Source organism: Ostrinia nubilalis, chromosome 26 (assembly GCF_963855985.1).
Source record: "Ostrinia nubilalis chromosome 26, ilOstNubi1.1, whole genome shotgun sequence".
Classification (NCBI taxonomy): domain Eukaryota; kingdom Metazoa; phylum Arthropoda; class Insecta; order Lepidoptera; family Crambidae; genus Ostrinia; species Ostrinia nubilalis.
The window spans coordinates 2,928,529-2,942,094 of NC_087113.1; the positions used below are offsets into that span (position 1 = coordinate 2,928,529).

General features: G+C 36.4%; 1 protein-coding gene across 1 annotated transcript in view; it reads right to left on the reverse strand.

Moving 5' to 3' along the window:
• Nucleotides 1–13,566, reverse strand: part of LOC135084519 (ribosomal protein S6 kinase alpha-5-like) — a 111,123-nt gene that overhangs the window by 45,328 nt on the left and 52,229 nt on the right. The window lies entirely within an intron of this gene.

The following is a 13,566-nucleotide window of genomic DNA, read 5'->3' on the forward strand; positions in this document are numbered from 1 at the left end:
CCATACAAAACCATTAGAACATGTGCGTCCGTCTCTTTCACGCTGTACGAGCTAGTAATGCCGTCCCGCTTTATTTCATAGCGGCGAGGCGAACGAAGGTGAAACGTATACATACGCTTGAGCGTACGTGTGTTGGCTTTTATAGTCTTTCTCATATACATGATTCACTATGGCGTACCATAGATATTTGTTGATGTAGAGCGAGATAACGAAAGACGATCGTCACAGTAGTGGAAAACAAAACTCGGCTACTGCGCCAGAAGTTGTGGTTCGATGGCCGCACAATACAAACATTTGTGTGCATAAGCAAATACCTATAGGCGTATTGGGTGTTTTCCATATTTACAAAATGTATGTATGTATACCACTGGTTGTCTGGTAGACGCTTTGCTTTGTAGATGAGAAAATAAATTCACGGATTTTTTAACAGAAGCGAATCAACAAATCAGTGTCAAATGTGCAATGTTGACAAAAACTAAGACCGAAATAGCAGCTCATATCAACTACCATGTCACCATTACCGTTATATTTATAGGACATAATTCCAATAAATATCAACAGAAATTCCCCATAATGATACTGGCACAAACAATATTCCTGATAAAGGTATATTTCTGGACGCGAGTGCACAGCTTGATCCATTTCTATAAATACACCGAGATAAAATTATACTCCAATAATACGAAAGGAGGGTACAGCTTGTGATACTGCGTGGTAATGATATGGAATCTAAGGCAATGAGGGTAGGACAAGACCTTTGATCAAGGAGGTATTGTAGGAGATAATGACGTGATAAGACTTCATGTAGGTAATATACAGTTTCCTAAACATGAGACTACATTTTTGGTGAAAATAAAACTTATTCGAAATACCTATATGATGTCACAGCAGTGTTAAATTTTATGAGCCCTCATTGTCTTTGTTGTACCTACATAGGACTACAGGATTTAATTTCAAATAGCTGACCCGGCGAACTTCGTACCGCCTTAGCGTAGAGATTTTCTTTATATTTTTTTCCGTAAAAACCTTGTACAGAGTATTAGAAAACTACAAAAAAAAATCAGCCAAATCGGTCAAGCCGTTTTCATGTTATGTCGTGACAACGGAAAACGGGTTTCATTTTTATATATACAGGGTGTTAGGTAAATGGGTATATGAGCTGACACTAGCCCATGTTAACATAGTCATATAAATGGCATGGTGAAGTCAGAAAATTGATATCTTCATTTTAATTATTTTAATTTTCATATAATTCGGATTTTACAAAATTTATTTATTTACCCATTTACCTAACACCATGTTTAGATAATATGTTGCTAACTTGGGAATGTACTCAAATATTGTTTGAGTCCTACTGATTTTGGGAATGATGTTGTTAGTAATTTTAAAAGGACCTTATGAATTTGTGAAAAATTATGAAACTTTATTTGACTTTTCTTAGGAGAAGTGAATTGAGGTTAAGTACTTGATAATTTTTAAGCACAGTTCATCGTACTAATTATTATGAAACTAATACAATCTAATACACTATGATCAACTAATTAGTGATTTTTTAATTCATTATCAACTGTAATCACTGTCACTTTAAGTCGTTATTCGGTTTCTGTTGTTTTTAGTTTAGTTCTGTTGCATATTGATTTCGATGTCATTGTAAATTGAGACTTATTTCAATACAATTAGGCGAGTCTTCTTGAGTGACGAAACATCGGTCGTCGGCTCCATACATACCTAGCTTGTTTATAAGCATTCCTTAGGCGTTCGTCAGACCATCCACCTTATTGGTGTACAAAAAATTGTTATGAACACTTAAGTATTTGTTTCTCAAGAGACAATTTTAAGGGACAACAACTCAACATTTTAGTACTACGAGTAAATGTGGCAGTGGATATCAACACAAAAATAAGTTTTATCCAAAAATGCGTTGTCATAATATGGGTATGAATGAACGACTGACTTCCTTTGAATTTCTTCGAATATGACGATGCTATTGGTACCTTATTATAAATAAAATCTGAATGAAATGAAGTGCCTGCACAAAATTATTTTAGGTTTAATCATTTTATTCTTGTAGCAAGAAAAGAAATGTAGAATGAGTGGGAGACCTAGAGTCGAAATATGAATTCGGAGGACCATTTGGGCTAGTCGATTCATAACTTACTTGTTCTTGAACGTTTTATCAAAGAAGAGAAAGAGAAACCGCCAAAATTTTATTGAACATTGTTTTCAATTGCGTATTCATATCGTACTCTAACTCTAACCACCTCTAGCTTTGAACGATGACTTTTGGTCTACGAAAATAAATTTTTACAAAGTGGGGAAAGAAATTATACTACTGTTCAAAATTCTAAATCGATTTAGTTATCGAATGGTTTTAGTTATTCGTATTAGTTTTAGTTACATCGGTTTAGTTGTAGTATGGTGTTCTATCAGTGTTACTATTTTTGTCTAAGTATACATCTTGCCTCGCTTCCCATAATGAGTCACTGGCCCTGCACAATGCAGCTTGTGCAATACCGCCTTTATAATAATTTATCGTTGGCAATCCGTCGGAAATTTAAAATTGTATCTTGTAGTCAGTTAGTCACACTGTTTGTGTGGGGTTACTTTGTTGACGTCTTCATACATAATGATGGCTACCTGGACTGGACTATTGTACAGAAAAGAAGCTAAACTGTAACTGTATACTATATCTCGTGTTGCAGGAATTTTGTGTGATTTTACAATATAAATCTCTACCTCTAGTCTCTGATGAGTTGCCAACTAATACAACGCCAGCATAGGCTGCGATTCGAATACTCAACCATGGCCGAAAAAACTTTTCTATTGAAAATACAAGCATGTGTACGCCCAGTACATAAAATTCCAGTGCGCAGTTGCGTTGTTTTCCTACATTATTTTCATTCGTACGAAGTTCAACTACGCAGCTTATAAGATACCAAACATGTAAATAATCATTATACTCCAAATCTTTTTGAGTCGAGTTGTGTAAAATAAATAGTCCTAATCCTATAATCAAAAGATCTTATAACACCTCACCAGTAAAACAGACTTCAGTGGGCTTAGTGTGAGTTTTTTATATCAAACGTCTTCACTAGTGACTGCGTAAAAATGTGACAAATGTATGACGGATTGTACAGCGACTCTAACGGATACTTTCAAGAACTAAAATCTTCATAGATTTTTTAAAGGCGCTCACTAGTGACAACGTTTAATGTAAATTCACACTAGTCCTCTGTATCATCTTACGTGATTTTAAAAGATAAACCAAACAGTAAAATGTCACGAAAGTTGATAAGGATCCGCGCTTCCTCACACCGTGTTTACTAAATACGTGACCTCTGATAGCTTATCAGTATGATTAGCAAATTATCACCGCACGGCCGGCATTGGAGGCAAGGTCATGTGCGATGCTGATGATATGACTGATTGTTAGGTTATATTTAACTGTACCTAGGTGAGCTAAAGAAAGCTATAAAGATCAGTGTCTTATAAGATAAATAAGGTGAGAGCTATTTTTATTTTATTTAATTAATTATTACATATATTTAACCGCTATATCTTTAATTAAAGTTGTGTCTTAAATCCTCTTGAGGTTTGTCCAGAATCCAGACACTATTGTTCTCTAGACAAATAGAATAAAAGTTTTACTAGATCTAAGACACAACACAATAAATTATTAATCCTAACTTCTAGACAGAGCTAGCGGAATCTGTATTAAAAAGGGTTCAAATAGAAAGTAACTACAGTCTGTTATGCAGAACCAGATGACTTGATTTTTGAGAAAAAGTTATACAGTAGATAAGTATGATGCATGAAAGGAAATAAATAAAGTTAATCATTGGGTAAAATAAGAATGGATTCATCCATGAATTAATTATAAAATTCTCTGTGATTCCAATCCTAGAGAAGCTCGCTTCGACTTTCACAGCTTAATCGTCACTTTCTATCAAGTAAGAATGCAAGTAAGGTTAATTTCTTTTAAATTAATTTGATCGGGGTTTATACCAACTATCTTTTATTATTGAATTTCCGTTATTTCAGTACATTTGCGTGATTACGAATGACCTGAATTAAATGCGGGTGGGTGTCAAGTACTAACTGCTGAAATGAATTTCTTATTGGGATTAAAATAAGATAAAAATCCTACAACAGTTACGTTACTGTTATTAATTGAATTATGAATTAATTATACACAGAAAGTAGAGCAAAGAAAAAGCATAATACTAAAAGAGGTCAGCAGTTAAATTGAGAAATCAAACGCATAATAAATTAGTGATTACCTTAAATCGGTCATGGAAGCATTTTGATTTTAATGATAGTATTTAATTACCAATTGAGAAGATTATAACAAGGTTGATTCTTCATTAAATTTACGTAGAGTCGTAAGCCCGTATTCACAAACATTACTATGAGGTCAAAGGCGCGTGAACGCACAGGGTGACACACGAACCAATCACAGAGCTCTATTCAACGCTGTGTGTTCGATTTGCTGCTTCACTTAAGCAAGCATCGTTTGTGAATACGGGTGGTAGAGTATAATAGAATAGTTTTTATTTGAAAGAAAGACATACAAGCAGGAAAGACATAGGTACATAATGAAAGAGACACACAAATGGACAGATAGCTGCTTGTGCCCCTCTGACAAAAAGGCACCCGGCAATTTAAAAGAAAATGTAATGTAAGATGAAAAACAAACAAAGATATTGAATAATTTATAATTAACCCGACACTATGTACTTACACTCGGTGATAGTACCGAATTAGCACAGCGAGCAACTCTAGCATCTAGGTCACGGTCTGAGAGAGAACGAGACAGAGTATACGAGGTACAAACAAGCGAGAGCGAGAGGAGACTAATTCAGGTGGTTCAGCCAGTCAACGAGTTTGAAATACGTAAATTAAGAACGTAAAAGTCAAGTTATTAACACAGTGTTGGGCACAATTGTTTTGTTAGATACCCAGCGAAATACGTGTTGGCGTACGTCCAATGTGACAGTGAAATTTCGGCCCAAGATCGCCGCAGAAGCCATTTTGTATTGCCGTTTGAAAATTCGTCGCAGACAAGAGTGGCAACGTCGCATTATATATCAGCTGATTTTAGTTTGCACGGAAGCGTAAAGGGGAAACTTTACTGTGTTGACATAGAGGCACAGTGGTGGAGTTCGTGTAAAAATGTGATCATTTAGTCAGCCATTCTTAAAGACAAAAACTTGTAAGAATATTAAACATCGACTATGTAAGAAAAACCCACACTTTTCACACAAATACCCCGTACAATACTCTCAACATTCCTTACAATATTACCAAGTCAGCTGTTCGAACGAAACTGACAGTAGAAAGTGCATCGGAGACGACACGCCAATGTAGTCGCTATTACAACACAGCAGCGGCTAGATTCATGTGAATCTCGGTCACGGTTGCATGGTGCACGTGTCTTGCTTGATTGCCTATAATCACAAGTCTAGGTACACTGGAGTCACAATAAAGACAATGATGTATGCACCAGTAGTATTTTTTGCTTCCTAGCTATATTTTATTCATAGTTACCATTGCATTGCCTTACAAGTATTAGAAAGAAAAATATAATTCATTTAGTTCAATTTAAAATACATAGTTTACAAATACAGATACAGTGTGCACGAATTAAGTATTTTCTGAACTAAAATGGCACCCAGTCAGCGTGTGATAGGGATTCAACTATCCAAGTATTACTTTACTATTTACCCGATTGCGCCAGAAGGAGGGTTATGTTTTTACTGCATTATGGTTTTATGATGACCTGAAGAAGGTAGACAAGCCACCACCATGGATCATAAAGTTTACCTTGTACAGTCAAAAGCATATGATTATGAGACTAATACATTTTGTTGCTTAAGAGCACCTATTATAAGTACAAAAGAACCCCATAATTACCATTGTACAGCCTTACAAGTATTTTCTACTGTATTGAACAAACCACCACATGAACCATAAAATTTTACCTTGATGCTCAGTCAAAAGTACATAAGACTAAAACATTTTTGCTGCAAAATGGCACACATTACCCACAGTGTTTTACTAAAAGTCGTAAGGTCTTCTAATATTTTATTTTTATTTTATTTATTACGGTATACCAACAACATTACATACAAAGTAATTACATGAAAATCTTACATATAGAAGTTTAGTGTGTATGCATGCCAATAACAGGTACACACAGCTTTGGCTAATATACTTAGTTTATTTCAATTAATAAGTAGATAAGAAGTACAGTCAACAGCATATCAGACCACATATATTTGTTGTAGAATAGCTCACATTTTAAGTTCTTAAGGTACCACACTGTTCGGCTTGATATGCTGTCGTCTGCAGAATCAACACAGCGATTATAGCACCACTGCTTATATTTACTTGCGTTGGTTGTGCTAATAAGCTTTTTTAAAGCGTTTATACAGTATATTGATGTACCATTGTCTATCTCTACAAGAGCTACTAAGCATTTCTGCAGTGTGTACTCTACATAGACTGTACTAGCAGAATCCTTGAACGCAAAAACTACCTTTAGAACAATCGCATGCTCAGAAAGGCATTACTTGTGTTATAATTACTGATGATTATTTTACATTGGCCAGTTATTAATGTTGGTTTATTTGTTTTTAATTATTTTAAATAGGTTTATGTATGGAAAACTTCTGAAACTAATTCGATAATTGATCTAAGAGAATGCCGATTAGGATGATCCATTTTTAATATAAATGGAAGATGTCCCAGTGACTGTTTCTGTAGTAATTCTTTAGTAAAAACGTGTTTTACTATTTGAACGTGTTAAACTACTGAATACACAGACATCTGCACATTATTATGCTATTTTATGCACGAGACAATGTTTTCTCAATTGCAAATATCGTTAAACCAACTTACAATGAAGCACCTGAGTTATTTCTTTTTCTTTAAGATGGCGTTCTTGAGAATTCGCTGATGCAAATGTTTATTCAATGAATCTAAATAATTATTTACTGCTTACGATTCAAATAAAGTGCTATCACAGCAAGACATACCACAAAAACTGATTTGGAAGTCGGTTGGAGCTAAGATATAATAAATAAGTTCACCAGCTTTTGATGTAGCATTTAATGCAACCTCCAACATAGTCCCTTAAGGATGATGGGCACAAATGTATGGAAAGTGGTACCCGCTCCAATAGCCATAACCAATATATATTTTAAAAGGCCTTTAGATGTAGGAAAATGTCTGCTATGGGGCCAGTTCTAATTCACGTTTTGAAAGCAGTAATTCCACTAAGTATTATAATGAAAGTATAACACAATCATCCATGTATACGAGTATGTATTATGACTACAATCTATTAATATAACTAAAAGAAGCATTGAAAAGGAAAGGATTATACCTACGATGAACTACCCAAGCTATTAGCCCTTTATTCGCTTTCATCATAATCATCATGACCATTTTAGCCATAGGACGTCCAGTTGAACATAGGCCTCCCCCAATGATTTCCACAATGACCGGTTGGTGGCGGCCTGCATCCAGCGCCTTCCCGCTACCTTTATGAGGTCGTCGGTCCATCTTGTGGGTGGACTTATTGGGTCTTGTGGGTTTATTCACTTTAGCAACCCATAATAAAACCCTTAAGAAGTAATAAAACTTTAACCCTAATTATTAATAAAAGTTATACCCTAGTTGAACTCTAGCTTAAATTGTCATTTGATATGGAAATGTCATTTTAATCCAAGGTTCTTCCTAGGTGTAACTTTTTATTAATAAGGGGGTAGTACTTCTTTATATAAAAATATTTATTTCACAATTATCCCCATCAATAACTATAGAGTTAAGGAAGGATGCTGGAGCAGTAAACCCTTCCTGCCTCGCATAACCTAAGTACCATACGATGGACACGTATGATACTTCTTCTTCTTCCTCGGTCCCTCACTGATGAGGATCGCGACCACAGATAGTGTTCCTCCACAGACTGCGGTCATAAGCTGTGTGGACCGCACGATGCAAACTCCCGCCCACCGTCTTCCTCACCGCGTCCGACCATCTCGTCGGTGCCCTGCCCCGAGCGCGTCTGTCTTTCATACTGTATGATACTTAGGTTACACAAAAAGTATCTTTATCTTCGAACGCAACCAGATCTGAGGCTGGTGGCCATAGTAAATGTTGTTCGTCTTGGTAAGACCTTTCAAATGACACTACAAACATAACTATTGGAGCCGGGTACCATTCTGCAAAAAAGTATGTATATCTTCGTACACAACCAGATCTGAGGCTGGTGGTCATAGTAAAAGTTGTTCATCTTGGTAAGACCTTTCAAACGATACTAGACACATATCTATTGGAGCCGGGTACCATTTTGCCCATTGTCCTTTGAATATGACTTCAATTAATCATTCTCATTTATAGAAGATCATAGGCCCAGTTTTAACGGGACTATTCCCACCTCTCGTTCCCACCACTGCAACTCCTGTGTAGCCAGGATCTACAGCTTGACCGCCACAAAAACCCAACCAATGAAGGTCAAGTTTGTCCCGGGGGAAAGTTAACCTGTCATTTGACCCGCAACGAAATTAATCAGAAGAACATAGGAGGAGTTCGAAATTAAGGTTCGACTTCCCTGCATTGCAAAGCGGTGACAAAAAAAAGGTTTAAAACCTTTAAGGCTTTTAGGCCAAGTTTCTGAATTGAGAGTTCCAGCTTGAGCGTGCTCATTTCTACTCAAGGATGAATCAAGAATTGTGTTCCGGCAGTTAGAGGTAAGATAGCCAGTTCCTCTGTGGTTGAGGATTCCGGGTGAAGCTCGCTTCCACCTTTGGCCTGATCATCACTTTCCATCATCATCATCCTCGTAAATAAAAAAAAATGAACGTTCATAACTTGATCAGAAGATGAACACGCTCAAGCCAAAATAATTCTTAAAGCCCGATTTCTGGACCATAGTGATCTAAGTTTTATGTTATTGTTTTGTTAGAACAAATTATTCTAAATATTCAGTCACAACTCACAACCGTCGCGTCTGGGTAAGTATTTTCGCTTATCTCCACACATCTATTTTGGGATCGTCACGTGAACCAGTGTCACGTTCACTCCATAGTCAATATTTCGTGATATATTTTTAACGGTATCGTGATATTTTATATTCCGATTTGAAATTGTAATTTATTTATCTATCGTGTAGAAACAGCTGGGGTCACGGCTTGACGACTTTTGTGTTAAGCTCGAAGTGCCCTCTGATATGGATCTTTCTTTTCCGTCAATAAAGTTGATGTAATTACTTATGTAGAGTTAGTAGTAGCTAGCAGTTTTATTTAGAGGTAGGTAGGCATTTACAAGTTTCATGGCATTGATTTTTATCAGTAACATACTAGGTAGACATTATTTAATTCTGTATGCACCCCACGCTCCACTTCCAAACCAAGTAATAAATACTCAAGTGATTCATTACCCACTTACAATTTTATCACATATTTATTTGGATGACTTTGGTCGTTATAAACCGTTGTCTATCACGAAATTAAATACCTAAACTCTGATTTTTAATTCGACGGAATTTTGACATTTCAGAAGTGTTGCCAACATTGAAACATTCCCACTAAGGATGGAGAGCATTTTCACAAATTAAAAAATAATCCTTTCTTGAATTTAAGGTTTCACTTAAAAAACTAAGGCTTAAAAATGTACTGATCATTTCAAAATGGTTATTTGAATTTTTATTATCATATTTTAGAAGTTACAAAAAAAATTGGGATATTATTGTTCTATTAGTGGTCTCCCTGGCCAATAATCCATGGGTTACAAACCTTTTTTATGAAAATCCATTTGTTAATAAAATCTTAGCTTCATAAAATAATCAATTTAACAAGATGCCAATTTTATAATCCAAGTTGATTATGATGAAGATAATGATGATTGATGATTAATACATATTTTCGTTAATGTTAATATGTTGTTTTACTGTGTTAAAAACACGTTTTTTTCTATTTAATCTCTAAAATGTACATAATAATTAGTGTACATTGAATTCACGAAACAAACAATAGTTCATTCTTGTAAGTTGTAGTTGATGAAATTTCATTTCATATTATTTATTAATAATTCAAAGCAAAAAAGGCTTATTACATCTGAATTGTCAAAAAATGACAGCTGTCAGAATTCCGTCGAATTAAAAATCGGACTTTAGTCTATTATTTGGGGTCAATAGTCCATAGAGGCGATTAATTCTACAATTTGGGGCAACGATGAACTGACAGTGTCGTTAGAGTTTGTTTATCATGGAAGTTTAAGCACAATATTGAAGTTACTTTGGATTTAATTCCGCCATTTTGGGAGGCCGGCCGTGGGAGACTGTAGTTAAACGTAACCTTAATTGAAAATAGAATTCTTGCCAAACGTCCGCCCATGAAGCCCTGCGTCACAGTGCAGAAGGAGCAGAAAGTCAATGCCAAATGCTACGTTTCCTGATCGATGGACCTTAAGAAGAAAGGAAGTGTGGATGAATGAAGTGGGTGATCGTGCTCTGTAGTGTTTCTTCGGTAGGTTTTCATCCAGCAACAGCAATGGACTGCCCTAGGATTAATTGCTTTGCTGATGATGATGAAGGAAAAAATCAGCTCCGCAAAATAGAGAACCCATAAGGTATTATAAAGAGTTTACTTAATAAAGAAAAATAAAATAAGGTAATCAAGAAGAATATCTTCTGTTTTACTACAGGAAATCTAATATTATTTCGATCGACAAGTTGTCTGTTTGAAGGAACCTAGGCTTTTATGTAAATAAGTCTCAAGCACACACATATTCTAATTTCTAATAATAGTGGTCCCTTCCCATAGAAAAGGTAGGTCATCTGAGCAGTTAAAAATCATTCTGAGAAGCCTTCTAATCGAATCAATTCAATAGATTTACTGTCCCTAGCTTAGCTGTGACTTCGCGTCTGTCCGTACGGCGTATGACTCAACGGAGACTCAAACTCGTGGAGCTATAAAGTTTCTGCAGTTTAAAATAAATCAAACAGTTTATTATTGTCATGAGTTTTTAGGGCGACAGGGGACTTTTCACCAGATGATTAAATATGCCAGTGATGGGTCGAGACATGGGACATTTATCTGTGTAATATGGTGGGTTATTTCAGTTAGGTATAGGTACATGCGAAATAAATTGTTAGTTTTTGAATTTTTTATAAGTGGTGTCATCATCATCAACTCAATTCAGCTCATTGACTCTACTGCAGGAGTAATCTCTCTAAATTAGAGATAGAGGGAGTAGATTAGAGACTCTACTACAGGTAATTGGAGGATTTGACCCACATTTCCCACGCTGGCCAGACGGGTTGGGGAGGTCAGAATGTTTGCATATTTCTCCCTTAGTCACCTTCTTCATTCTACTGGTTACCTCTTCTTTAGTTTCTTTTTCTTATAGTTCAAAATATTCAGTAGTCAACCCACAACAGGATCAACCAACAATTTCTCCATCTACATTCACTCTTTCACAACCAGACCCGTATTGATAAGCCAAGATCAAACGCGGCGTGAGTCACCTCACTATTGAGACTCTACTCGAGTGTCGACTGTCGATTGTCCACATTTTGGCCACAGTTTGATGAACTCGCGTGTTTTGGCTCGACAGGACGTATAACATCGGACTTATTCTAATTGGTGACGTAAGACGATTCTATCGATAGGATTTTGACATATATGGCAGAGTACCGATGCTAAGTTGATTACTTGATAGTAAAGTAGCGATGACCATAAAACGTGTGGTGTGTCTAGGAGTATGTATTTAATTTATAGGAGAATACGGATAAAAATTTGCTCTTTTTATCCAAATTCGCCGTAACAGGCTCTAAAAAGGTTTTTCTATACTAATATTATGAAAGATTTGTTTGTTTTTATCGAATAGGCTCCGAAACTACTGGACCGATTTAAAAATTCTTTCAGCATAGAATCCTACATCATTTCTGATGAACATAGGCGGTACGAAGTTCGCCGGGTCAGCTAGTATACTATTTTGCACAATGTGCGGTAAGATAACGTCCAAAACCTAAAATACTCTTCGGAAGTACGTAAAATCAGATCTAATTTTACATTTACTAGAAACCTTACAACCAAACCTATGGTATATCCGTCATGTTTACAGCTGTGCTAATTTCGACCCAGAACTGTTATAATAAGGTCGCGATTCTCATGACGATGTCCGTATCAACGCGAATCGCGTTATCTTTGGAATGTCAACAACATCCTACGCACGGGAACTGATCATTGTTTCACTGGTACAGGCGGCATATCAAGTTTAATGCTGAATCTTGTAGATTTGTAATAAGTGCGATTTTGCAACGAGAATGTTTTGGATAATGTGGTGATGACTGTCCTTCGGATTTATTGGTCGTCAGTTCTAAGAGATCTTTTGAAGGAAATGCAGAAGATATACCTTAAGTAGTAGTAAGTACATAATAATGTATTTAAAGCAGTTCATATGTTATCTTGTCGCCATAACACAAGCTATTGCTGGTGGTTATATCGTACCTACTTGGTATGGTATGACCATGGTAGTCATGGTAGTAGTTTTCGAAAAAAAGTGTTAAGCACATAAGTTTTAATTTAATTAATTTAATGAATAGAGGTATCCGTGGCCGTGGGCTCCACTGATTGTTCTGTTCATTTCCATAAATCAGCTAGTGGTGCAAAGAGGCAAAGCATGTTTGTAAGATGGGGATAGCGGTGCGGGTTGTACAATAACTAAATGTCGATGTATAACTTTACTGCATATCTGAATTGTACAATTGTTTGTTATCCTAAATAAAATAAAATAAAATAAAAAAAAATAATCTCGTGAACTTGGTATTTTATTCATAGAAAGCAAAAAAAGCAGGTCACTTTTATGAATTTTTGTAAATAGTAGTCCCCAAAAAATTTTTGTATCAAATAGAGAAAGAATCGCTTCTCTGATGTATACTTCTTTGGTCTATTCCATTTAGTTCTCGTAACGTCTGCCTATATCTCGTTAAATACATAAAAGGTCAGCTGACAGTCGCTCTGGTTGCAACATTACAATGCCAAGGACGCATGCGTAGGCGGCATAGCCTGGCTATCAATTGAGTTATTACGAATATCACTGAGGTATGGTTTGAGAGAACCCCCGTGTGGAGTATTGTGACCTATTAGTGCTGGAATTACTTGTATCTCGGAGATTTTGTACTCCTTTACACATACACCAAAGAACGAACGCTTTTTTTTGTTACATCCTACGGAAAATCTGTCTAAGGGCTCTCGCCCACGGCGACTTTTTGTCGCGCGTTTCGTAAACGAGCGACAGCATCGCTACTAACGCGCGTTAGTCGCATTTGCAACGCACTACAGAAGTGATGCCAACGCGCTACAGCAGCGCGACTGCATCGCTACAAAAAGTCGCCGTGGGCGAGAGCCCTAAGGCTATTCAATAAACACGGACAACTTGAAGCAGCTAGTATCGACAGCTTCAAGCCGCCACTGCATAGCACACATACACGGAACCGCTCGAGCAGTTCTGACTGCATCGGGCGGTTGTCAGCACGGTGTTTCAATTGACTATGACTGC